At 36.5% G+C, this 9422-nt stretch overlaps 1 long non-coding RNA gene across 1 annotated transcript; it reads right to left on the bottom strand.

Moving 5' to 3' along the window:
- Positions 1–1988: 1988 nt before the first annotated feature.
- LOC146543472 (uncharacterized) lies at positions 1989–6450 on the bottom strand. Its single transcript, XR_014886139.1, has 3 exons — positions 6326–6450; positions 5937–6076; positions 1989–3257 (listed from the first exon to the last, which is right to left on the bottom strand). It is a non-coding gene; the product is annotated as an uncharacterized LOC146543472 (long non-coding RNA).
- Between the last annotated feature and the right edge of the window lie 2972 nt (positions 6451–9422).

Genomic DNA, 9422 nt, shown 5'->3' with positions numbered 1-9422 from the left:
GGTAGCCCAGCACATAGGTGTGCCGTTCACAAGGAAGTGGACTTCAGACAAGAATGCTATGAAGAACCTTTCCTGTTCTCATTTGCCTGGACTTTCTTGGATTGTTTTCAGTCCATGTGTCTTTATGCTCTGGAAAAGAGCTATCTTTTAATGGAGTGGTGAGATTTTAATATTGGTATATGAGAGAATACAGAGTATGGGAGGAGAAAGCTTTGCTCCTACTTGTGCGAATGGATCTCTTCAACAAGAGCTGAAGACTTTTTCATGCTGACAAGAGTGACCAATGTGAAAAGCCTGATGCGTAGGAAGGCAGTGTGACAAAAGTATGTACTTGCTTGGTAAGAATAGGTACGTTTATATGTAATAGCTTAATGATATAACAGTAGTAAAGAAATTATTAAATGCAAAGCCTCCGATGCTTTTTAAAACATGCTATTAGCACCATTAAATCTAAACTGACCTTGTTCATTTGTTTGGTGTGTTTAGAAACAAACAAAAGAACAAATAAAACAAAAGATAATATTTAAAAAGGACCTATGAAGCCATCATTACCAGTAACTGGAAAATTATCTTGTGGCTACTGTGCTACCAGCTAGCATAAGGCTCATGTGTAGAAGGTAACAAACTAAGTTTCTTAACTGGCAGCTCTGATGTAGGTTTACTGGGCTTTACAACATTTACATAATTCCAAACGTTTCTGAGATGAGTTATTTAATTTAATTATTCAATCTAATTTCTGTAGTGTAGACAAGAATGTTTATTTTAATGTTTTGGCAAGAAAAAGGAGGATGCACTACAGCCATGCGGTAAGAGTTTGGCAGATCAAGCTATAGCTTATGAGGTAAGAGTAGAGCTTAAAATATTCTGGTTTCTTAATGCTGGAGAAAGAATCAGTCATTACAAGATTTAAAAATAAGTTTTCTCTAAATTTTGGTGTCTATTGAGTTACATGTCATCTAAGGGAGAGAATCAGAATTTCAGTTATAGGTGCTCGTGTTCAGTGTGTAACCAAAATCAGACATCTGCTGCTTTTTGGTTTTTTTTTGTGGCTTTTTTTTCCCTCCAACCAGACCTTGTGTCATGAATCCTGAAATCTGTTTTTTTTTATGTGAAATTCTTGAATGGTTCTGCTTGGAAAGATATGGCAGATTTGAGTTAATTTTCTTGGTTAATTTTAAGTTGGTTAAATATAAACGCCTGCAGTTGAATGGATTCTCTTTTCTGTGGTGTTCTCCCAGCAAAGCTGGAATGGCATTAATCATGTTTTTTGGGTGTCAAAGAACTGAAGGTCTAAATCACAGTTCAAGTTTTATAAGCCATTTTTTTCATGATAATTACATCCCTGTTTTTTGTTTGTTATGAAATTGGGACTTTACTGTGGCAAAGTGGTACATCTTTACGCAAGGAGAGTGAGAAATTGTTGACTGAGATTGTTTCTGGTTTATAGCGTGGCTCAGAATTCACTGATGTAGTCATCTGGAATGCTCGTTGCTCAATCAGTGAGATCCATCAGTCAAAGCCATTTTATATGGCGTTTACATAGATAATTTCTTGTGTTTTCTCTATGTATACGAGTGTGTGTGTATATGTATACATATATACAAAATATAATATAAAAATTCTCCCTCATGGATACCTCAAAGAATTCATTTTAAATGAGTTCTTGCCAGCCTAGGGTCTGGCCTTTATCCTCATTCTGTAACATTAGCCTGAAGGTTTAATTCAAGTTGTATTTAGTGGAATACTTTTGTAGTCCTTCATTTACATGTATGCCAACAAGCTTAAATGCACTGCAACCTTGGAAGACTTTCAAAGGAAGTAATAATTCCTCTGAAATAGGTCTTTTGAAAGCTTTATCTTGTTCTTTCTCTTTTTGTTAATCTTGGAGCCCCTTAGCATGTCAAAGCAATTTTTCTAATGTCACATCTTCTAGACATTAGCATGAAAGAGCTTTAAAAGATGATTTGAGAAAGAATAAATGTTGAATGAGCATTTATTATAGAGCCGTTTATGCTACATTTGCATTTTGACTATATTTTTGACGTGAAATGTTTGAAAAGCAGACTAATTTGAAAGTCAATAGTCCCTAAACAATGTATACTACAAGTCTGTTTACAGTGAACTGTTTCCTTTGTGCCTTAATTTACAAAAATAAGATTTCATTAGGCTTAAGCTGATTTGTTTATAGGGATGAGATTAAACTAGTCTCATTAGTCTTAACATTGAAATGGTATTCCCTTTAGAAATTCGGTACTGATCAAATGTTCCTCCTTAAGTTACACTCGAGAATGGGGACAAACTTGATACTGATGTTTTTTGACTTCTGATTCCTTCCTATTCAACTATTAGGGCAAATAACTATCAAAGAATACCTAAGTCTGGAAAGAGAAGAATAATATTTATAGTACTACAAGAAATTCAAACTTCTTTTAACAAACAACTTCTGAGAACATGAAGTAGAATTGTCTGTTTATACAGTAGTTTACAGACTGCAGTTGTGCAGAATTTGAATTACTTTGTTTATTACTGTGCATGGAGATTGGCCAGATGGCATTTGGAAGGCTTATAGTTGTATGTTACCAGGGAAACACGTCACGTAGCATGAGAAAACATGGAAAAGAATTGTGGATTTCAGGCATGATGATAATCAATACATATTATTTAATCAATTTGTGGGCTTTATTATATTGATGGGATTATTATTTTTTCCTGGCTGGCATTTGTGTTGCCCCTTCCGAAATGTTCCTGTTGCTGAGTTGTGAGAAGAGGACAGACTTGGAGTTTGTATTGGTACAGTGACAAAAGAAGATATAGCACAGAGGGAGTGAGCAGTTAACCATTGCATGAATCCTCTAAGAAATAATTATGTTAGTGAAATCCACCTTCTTCCTCATTTTCACTATAGCTTCAGCTGTTGTTACCATCCAGGGAGGAACTGCAATTTTCCCAGCCTAGAAACCTTAAAATACTGCTAATAACACATTATTCCAATGTCAAGAAAGCCATAATCATTGTAAGTGTGGCTAATGTACAATTACACAGAAGCTGCCCTCCTCCTTAAACAATCTTTTTTGAGTTTTCACAACGTACAGAGGCCGAATCTTGTGGCACCACATTGAAGGGATCAAAGGGCCCTGGTAGTTGCAAGGATTCTAAAATGCCAGTAATGTCAGAAAAAGAGGAATCTACGAAGATGAGCAACTTCTCCATGGGTGATCTCGAAGGTATGTTCTTCATTCTGCTCAATATCTGGGTTACTTTTTAAAAAAAAAAAACAAAAAAAACAAAACAGTTAAAATATATATTCTAATAACAGCGACTCACTGAAAAAAGTTCAGGTTACAGCTAAAATACAGCCCAGTGTGGGGGGGGGGGGGGTGTCTCTAGGCATAGAAAAGATGTCTGGACTACTTGATTAGGAATGTGTAATACATATGTGCATGTGTAGGTGTTGTATGTCTATAGATACATGATTGTCAGCATTGCCAGAGTACTTCTGATAACAATTATGGAAATACTTGAGTTATTATGGACAAACTAATTGAGATGGGATTGCAAGGAATGGTTTAAATCTGAAACTTAGCACAACTTATACTGACTTCACAAGGCTCTTCAGATGGTGTTTACTGTAAGGAAGTGCAGAACGAATGAGCGGAAGATTGACACTATCACTGTCATTCTCAGACACATACGTAGAGGGAAAGCAAAAGAAACTATTTGTGAACTTTCTGGATGAGATAAGTGTTCTCATGAAAGTAGGATTTTTAAAAGGGAATTGTTGAAAATGGCCTCAGAATAAAGCTTCTGAATACTCTTTTTTTTTTTTCTTAGTATGAATAAAAGCTTTAAAAGCAGCAGCCTTTAACCTTTTCGGGTCTTTCTATTCATTTTGTGAACAGATTTACATGAGAGATGTTCTTTTTTTGTTCAAGTTGTTTGATATAGGTGATGATCATCTAAGTGTAAGGGCCTATCTTTCTCGGTATCTTGGACCCCAGCACTGAGCTAAAAGCTTGCTCTCAGCAGTGGATAGCAGATGAAAATATCTGTCTTCCTTCAAATGTTATTTCCCTGGAAGTTGTAGTGTTTCGGGTCTCATGCTTTACTGCTTGGATGCCTCCAAGCCCTAAACCTTCAGATAAAACTGTAAGAGGTTGTGTAGTACCCTGAGCAATCCTAAGAGGATGTCTGCTTTCTTTCTTATATGAAGGTGTTGCCTGGGGACTGAACTTCATCACTCCTAGTATCTATAGTAGTCTTGGATCCCTTTCCTCTTTTTCTGTATGCAAGTGGGTTTTGCCTGTGCATTTAGACACGAGAGCAGAAGCTGAGTGTGCTGTTCTTTAAATGGCACCTTCTAAGGAAAGACGAATTGTGCACAGTCCAATTGTCTGAGCAAATTCTTGCCCTGAGCATGCCTCTTGGAAACACTCAGTAATGAGCTGTAGCACTTGAAGGAGGAGAACATTTGTGGTTAGAATTCAACATACAGTGCTGATCACTTCCATATATCGGAAACTTTGTATTATCTTTGTGAAGGCAGACACTAGGCAAAATGCTGATCTTCCTCAAGTCAATCAAAAAAAATCCACTCTGTTTACTATTTCCAGGTTTGAATTTGTTGGCTCTGATGGATTTTTTTTTTTTGTCCAAATTCTAGCTAAGTTAGGTTTTCAGCTTGGTATGTGTTTATCCTGTAGCTTGACATTTCATTCTTTGCTGTTGCTCAAGACTTACTTTCCAAAATTTATTGGTATTTATGATATTTATTTGCTCATCTGCAGGTGGAATTATTATTACGAAGAATATGATTTGGAATGTGTTGCACAGTGACTGCTTTACATTACTCCTTTCCCCCCAGACTCTCACTTATGTCAATGGCTATCAAAGGTCTTGTTCTACTATCTGATTTAGCAGTAGTGACGGTTGCTTATCCTGATAACAGAACTCATATCAAATGGCAGTTTGTGTACTTCCATGGGGAGAATATATACAATGCTGCTGTGTAGTCGATCCCTGTGGCTCCTAGATAGTTTCATGAATAGCAATCAAGGCCCAATTATGCGTGTTCATTGGCATGGGATGTAAGAATGTGCTGAGCTTGCTGTTTTTCCAAATTACACCAGAACAACTCAGTTTTGAAACAGTGTAGTGAGGTCTGTATGAGAAACAGAGCTCCAGGGCTGCTGTTTTTTTGAGCATGTGACATTCCCACTTGGAATGGGCGGCAGATGACTTTCAGTGGGACAAAAAGTGAGTCACCCCATCTATTGTTGTTATCCTTTGGGTCCCACTCAGAAGTTAGAGATTAAACAGTACTCCAACTGACTACAGTTAAGAGGTTAGCCTGAGTATGCATTGGGATAATAAGTTTTTAAGGTGTTCACATATCAAGTTTGATAGGCGTGTGAAGGTTAAAACTCTTTTCACATGGCATTGGAACAGTCCCATGAGCATTTCCAGGCTTCTCAGGTCAAAGGTCCCCCCAGCCTCTGCCACCCAAGAGGAGTACTGTCTGTGTCCTGCAGGAGGAGGATTCTGCACATACTGATAGCTGAGACTGTCTGCCCAATTAATAATTGGGAAGAAAAAAATGCATATATAAAGGAAAACTGGTAGTGATCTCACCATTAAAGGATTAAATATTTTGTAGCATAAGAGCACTAAGTCAGACTTCACTAAAGCATTTGAAATTAGGACCTCTTTAAAAAAAAAAATACAGCAGTTGGAGGGGAGAAAAAAAGCTTCAAAGCTGCTTTTTCTCCCCCTTGGAAACCTGCTGGTGTTAGGGTAAAATGAATAGAGAAAAGAGAAAGGTTTGCCTTCTAATAAAGCATCTGTTGCCCACTTTGAACATTTCTTACTTCTTTGTGAGTGTCTCTTCAGTTATGGCGACTACTGACAATGAAGAACAGAGATATAGAAAAAGACAATACCTGTTATATAGCCAATATTTCTGATTTCATGTCACTTTGAACGGAATCTTCATTTGACCACATGCTGTGTCCAAAAGAAATTTCTTTGTTGGCTGATCCGAAGATGCTGTAAGATGCTCAAAAAAGTAACCTGCAGGAATCTGTTCAATAGAAAAGATAAAAACAAGTCTTACAATTCATCCAGTGCACTGATATCTCTTTTAACTTCAGCCTATTTTGTCATGCTGCATAAAAACTGAATTCAAATAACTTGCACTTTTCCCCCCCTTTCTTTTGTTGTTGTTAATTCTGATCATAGACTACAGATTTCCTTCATCTTGGAAACAAAAGGTAGTAAAATAAACAACTACACATAGATTTGAAATATGAGGAGAATAAGAGGTGCTCACAGATTGGGGATTGCCTAGAAAACTGTGGACAGTTGTTATTGCTATTGAGTTACAGCTGCTGTAAGCAAGCTTTGTGAGGGCTACCTTCCACAAAGGATTTGCAGCCTTTCACATCAGGAGGTTCTCGGATTTGGCTGAGGTTCTTAAATAAGTGATTCAGCAAAATTTGGGCCAGACTTCAGACAACTTGTTTTTCTGTCTTCTGTGAATGCTTATGATTCAAGGCCAAAATGGGAGGAGATTGTGCTGCCTTCACATCTGTCTGGCCAGCTCATATCCTGCTTGCAATGGAGAAAGTCAGCTGGTGACTGACCATTGAAGCATTAAACAAAGTAATGGTATTTTATTTTAGAGTTTGATCTAATTCAATTGAGTTTAATGGAAAAGTCTCTCATTTAAGTGGATATACAAGAGTATTAAAGTTTTGAGTAATGTTTAGATCTTTGAATTATTATAGGTAAGGATGCAAAGATGGCAATCTCATTATTTTTTTTTTTCCCCTCTAAGTCTTTCCTACTTTAACCTAAAGCCTATTCTAGAATTTCAAGAAGAATTACTTGTAGGGTAATAAAGTTTTTGTGCTAAAAAATATGTAAGCTTTATCTTGTGAATCATACTTGTCACCAATGGAAGGAGTGTATCCGTGGGTCTGGGTATGAATTAATCAAGAGTTGTAACCACTCTATTCAACGGTAGAATTTCTCAGATTTTGTTAATGACACAGATTTCCTATAAGTCTGAGCTATAAAGTTACTCTGAGAGGCTCACACAGCGCAATAGCAAGAGTCTTTAGCACATGGATGTAATTATTACAGTCTAATTTTATATCTGCAGTCTGGTGCTAATTACTCATGTGATCTATTATACTAGAATTTTAAATATTCAGGCTAGTCTTAATTTCTCATATGATAACATAAATGTCACCTGGTTTTGGAAGGAGTGAAGGCAGGTTATAGAAAAAATGCATTTGATACTTTATGGTATTTGTGTGAAACCTAGTGGCAGAGAAAAGAGGCATGCATATATCATTCACGTGTTACAAACAGTTGGTTTCATAGACAAATTAAGGCTGATTTCAACAGCGGTATGGCTCATAGCACAGTACAAAAATGGGCATAAAAAATCAGGCATGCTATCAATCAAATTTAGTGTCAGAGGCAGCACAGGATTTTGCAAGAAACAGTCTTGTGACACAGTCCTTCTCTTTGAACTCAATAGGAAAGCTCATTGATGTTAAAGGAGCAGGGCTGAGTCCTTGTGGAATAACCTGTTCCTAAAGAGAAATGTCTTTGTAACCCTTTATTTAACCAGAGCTGGCTCATAAACAGGCTAATGAGAACTTGGCTCTCATCTAAAAATAGCTACTTATAATGGATGTTTTTGTAAACATCTGATTCCTTTTTCAATCTCATGCACGTCTCATGTTAACTATGTCAATCTGAAGTGAGTTTCGTAAGTTTAACAATTCTTTAGTTAAAACTTTATTTTGATTTTTATATATCTCATTCCCTTTCTGTGTCACTTTTTCCTTGTATGTATATTAAAGAGAGCAAATGAACATTCAGTCTGTTATCCGTATCCTTTATTACTGCCAAATACCTACTCAGGTCAACTCTTATTTCCTCCTAAAACAGGAGGTTTTCCGTGAGTCCTACATAAGTTTAAACAAGAAAAGACTTGTGTCAGTTTCAGAAAAAAAATATAGAGCAAAGGAATAACCTAAAAACAGAATTTCTAGTATATTCTCTATTCACTTAAATCCAATTCGCTGTGTCTGACTGCAAAATTAAAATACTAACTATGGAAGTTCTGGAGTCATGAAGGAGTGACACTGACTTCAGGTAGATCTTTAAGAAAAGCCTAGAAGATCCTGGACATTTGAGAAAAGGTGACACAAACTTTGGAAGCACGAGTCTGTGCATGGTATGAAAGGTATGAGAACAAACTCTGCTTTTGTATTAGCTTCTCTGGACCAGGAATTCCTTAGCCTGGTACAGCAGAAGCACTCGGTTCTGTAGTGGAACCAACCAGGCTTGCCCTGGGAAGGTGAAGGGGTAGCAAGGTTTGTGCTAATAGAAACTTATTGCTAAACACTTTTGAACAAGATTTGAATAACAAAGTTACTAGATTTGAACAAGAATCCCTGTCTTTGGCTGTTGAGCCTTCTCTTAAAATGGAACATAACAGATGTTCCCATTTAATCGTTTGCAACTTACCTCTAGGCTGGCCACCCTCTGTTTCATTTGAATTCCTTTGTCCTCAAGCCGCTGCCAGCTTTCCCAAGGCATTTAAATTATGCATTCCTTCTCTCAAGCCATCAATAATGTTACTCAGAGCAGGTGTGAGTTCTGTAATTGATGACTTATCTCTTCATGGCAAATAGAGGAGTTTGTGATCAAGTAAGCAGGTTCATAGATTCCCTTGATCAAAGCATCAGAATCTGATTATGCCTTCTATATAGAGACCCTTTGAAGTGGATCAGCACTCAGGTAATTCAGTTATCTGCTTTCTGGAGAATTCATTTTGAAAGGAGGTTGTTTGCTTGGGTAAAAAGAGATGGAAGATACCATTTCCATGATGGCCCATCTAGTGACTCAGAAAAAAATAGCACGTGAGGATTACTTGCTATATCTGAGAGATAAAGGTGTGATCATCTTTATTTATCCTATAGATTTTATATATATGTATTTACATATATATATATATTTAAAATTAATTCTGATTATATTAATCTGTATCTGATCTTTGCAATGTCTTTAAAAAAAATCATTTTCCAAATTTGTACTTAAATTGTAGAAGCACTCTTCAGAATGGTACAAAACTTGAATTTTTACCTACATTTACTTGTCAGCCAATTTATTATCTCTTATCCTCCAAATAATTTTGAAGGGAAGTCCATTTTTCAATCCAGGCATCTCTCTTCCTTTCTCTTTCCTTTCACATAGGATTTGAAGGCTTCCAAGGGATATCCATTAATTCAAGAATGACTTTCATGCTTTTTCTTTCCTATGAATATGTCACCATTTCTTGTTTAATTGCTAAAATAGATCAATGGTTCTTGTTAGGAGCAGAAATAGCTTTAATGTAGAAAACCAAA

Source organism: Meleagris gallopavo, chromosome 13 (assembly GCF_905368555.1).
Source record: "Meleagris gallopavo chromosome 13, MGAL_WU_HG_1.1, whole genome shotgun sequence".
NCBI lineage: Eukaryota > Metazoa > Chordata > Aves > Galliformes > Phasianidae > Meleagris > Meleagris gallopavo.
This window is presented reverse-complemented; position numbering and strand designations above follow the sequence as displayed.